At 32.2% G+C, this 3,100-nt stretch overlaps 1 pseudogene; it reads left to right on the top strand.

Annotated features, from left to right (window-relative positions):
• The first annotated feature begins 1,711 nt into the window (after nt 1–1,711).
• On the top strand, nt 1,712–2,645 carry LOC100023454 (olfactory receptor 8K3-like; annotated as a pseudogene).
• The last annotated feature ends 455 nt before the right edge of the window (nt 2,646–3,100 follow it).

Here is a 3,100-nt window from a genome sequence, read left to right as displayed (position 1 = left end):
AATTTCTAAAGGAGAAACTAGTGGAGCTTAAAGGGGAAATAAATAGAAAACTACACTAGTAGGAGACTTGAATCTTCCTCTATCAGATCGAGATACATCACACCAATAATTGAATAAAAAAGAGGTAAGAAGAGATGTGAATGAAATTTTAGAAAAAATAGAGTTAACAGATATGTGGAGAAAAATAAATAGGGACAAAAAGGAACACCTTCTTCTTAATAGCATATGGTACATTCAAAAGGATTTACCATGCTCTAGGGCACAAAAACATTGCACACAAGTGCAAAAGAGCAGAAAAATACATGCAACCTTTTAAGATCATAATACAATAAAATAATAATTAGTAAGGGTACATGGAGAGGCAAATCAAAAATTAATGGAAAATTAAATAATATGATTATATGACAATATGATTCTCCAAAACAGGTTATTTAAAGAACAAATCAGACAATATTGATTCTAAGATGGAAGGTAAGAATAAAAAAAAACTCAATAATTTTCAATGTTATTAGATAGTACATGAAATTATGTTTTGCTGAAGGTTCTAATGAAACACCTGGGAAATATTGTTTCAGTACATAGCAGAATACATTGCCTGTTTTCTACCACTCAAAAAATATTCAGCTAAAGGAACTAAGAAAATTATTAATGTTTTTTATTTTAGTAATTTGAGTTTAATAAATAATCAAGAGCAAAAATACTTTTTTATGATCACTGACATTTGGGGAATATATATTAAGACACAAAATTTTAACATTTACTTTTATGTCACATCCTGGAACCTTCAATCCACTTTTCTACTTTTTTCATGTCTTTCCTTGTACATTTAAATAGAGACTGTTAGGTTGCTCAGTAGCTATAGTAATGGACCCAGAATAAGGAAGACTCGTGTTTGTGAGTTCAAATCTGGCTTCAGACAGTTTTGATTGTAGGAAGATCATTTAGCCTTCTTTGCATCAGTACTTCAGCTAGCAACTAAATTATAAAAGTAAATAGCAAACCACTTTACTACCATTGCCAAGAAAATTGCATATCAGGACACAAAATGTCAGGCATAATTGAAAATGTTTGAACATCAACATTATTCTAATATGGTTCTAGGTTATGTATGTCATCTCCTTCTTGGTGTTTCTATTGTTCAGTTATTTTCATTCATGTCCATATCTTTGTGACTCTATTGGCATTTCCTGGGTAAAGATACTGTTGTGTTTTGCATTTTCTTCTCAATCTCATTTTACACATCAGAAAACTGGTACAGACAGGCTTAAGAGGCTTGCACAAGTTTAAAGAGATAGAAAGTAGCTAAGGTGCTTTTTTCATGAGGTACTGTTCTATGAGGATAGTTTCATAATTTATTTTTTATTTCATAAAATAAAACCAATTTCCCTTTTGTGGTGGAAAACTTATATTGAAATTTTTCTACTACGATATGATGTGCTGAGATATGATTTGGTGTGCTATGATATAATGTGATATGATTTAAATTGAGTCCAGTGTGATTGGAAGGAAACTTCCCACTCATCTTACATATTTCTACCCACTAACTGCCTAATTGTTAATCCAAAAAATTACCTACAGAAGTGAATACTCCTTTTATTTTCATATATATATATATATATATATATATATATATATATATATATATATATGTATTTTCATATATATTTAATTTATTTATTTACTCCTTTTATTTTTATGTTGAATAAAAGAAATGTTCAAGTTGAATGGAACCACTGAGAATCAGGTGACTGAATTCATTCTCATGGGCATCACAAATCGTCCTGAGCTGAAGGAACCCCTCTTTGTTCTCTTTTTACTCAACTACATGGCCATAGTTCTGGGGAACTTCAGTCTGATCATCTTAACTAGCTCTGATTCCCACCTCCAAACCCCAATGTACTTTTTTTCTCAGGCATCAGGCATTTGTTGATCTGGGATATTCCACGGCTATTGGTCCAAAAATGCTGGTTAGTTTCATAGAGGAGAAAAACATAATTTCCTTTTATGAATGTGCAATACAATTAGTTTTTTTTTTTTGCAACATTTATCAACATTGAATTTTTTATCTTGTCAGCTATGGACTCTGACCATTATGTGGCTATCTGTAAATCCCTCCTCTACCTGGTCATCATGTCAGAGTATGTTGTATCCTGATGGCTGCCTCATACTTCTATAGTATCATGGCATCCCTACTGTTCACAATAAAGATTTTTTAATCATCTTTCTGTAAATCAAACTTATTAAGGAATTTCTATTGTGACAGCCTCCCTCTTTTGTCGATTATGTGCTCTGACACAAGTGAGATAGAATTAATCATCATGACATTTGGCATACTGAATTTGATTCCTTCCCTCTTGATTATCATTGTCTCTTATATGCTTATTCCTGTAGACATCTTCAGGATGAACTCTTCTGAGGGCAGGAATACAGCCTTTTCTATCTGTGGCTCTCATCTTGCAGTGGTGGTTGTGTTTTATGGAACACTTTCCTTTATGTTCCTACAGCCACAATCTAACCGTTCCTTTGACACAAACCAGGTAGTCTCTGTATTTTATACCCTGGTCATCCCCATGCTCAACCCATTGATCTACAGCTTGAGGAAGAAAGAGGTGAAAAGTACCTTGAAAAGACTCTTTATAAAATGATATAGGCATTCTATTTAATGCATATAGGTAGAGAAAAATTCCATTACATCATTAGAAATAAGTACATTTCTTTTAGTTTTCTTTATCAACTTCTCCCTGAATCTCCTTTCTACTTTAGAGGAAAAAAAATATTTCGACTAATAGGCAATCTGAGAGAAACTTTTTTGGTTTGATTGATTTTTTATTTGCCAACCTCAAGTTAATCCAGATTTACTGGATCATTATTAGAAAGAACATATTAGAGGATACCTCTAAAATATCTAAACCTCATTATATGCTACAGCAGTACAAATCATAACTTTGGTTCAAGTTTTCTCACATGAGAAAAACAAATAACCTAAGTTTAGGAAATTGTGGAAGCAAGTACAGTGGTAGGCATTTGGGATCCACAGATAAATTTTAAAAAGCAAATATTTCTTCCCATTAAGGGACTGCCTTCTAGTTTATGAAAGGAA

The sequence above is a fragment of the Monodelphis domestica genome, chromosome 6 (assembly GCF_027887165.1).
Source record: "Monodelphis domestica isolate mMonDom1 chromosome 6, mMonDom1.pri, whole genome shotgun sequence".
Lineage (NCBI taxonomy): Eukaryota > Metazoa > Chordata > Mammalia > Didelphimorphia > Didelphidae > Monodelphis > Monodelphis domestica.
The sequence above is the reverse complement of the archived record's forward strand: the minus strand, read 5'-3'. Positions and strand labels throughout refer to the sequence as shown.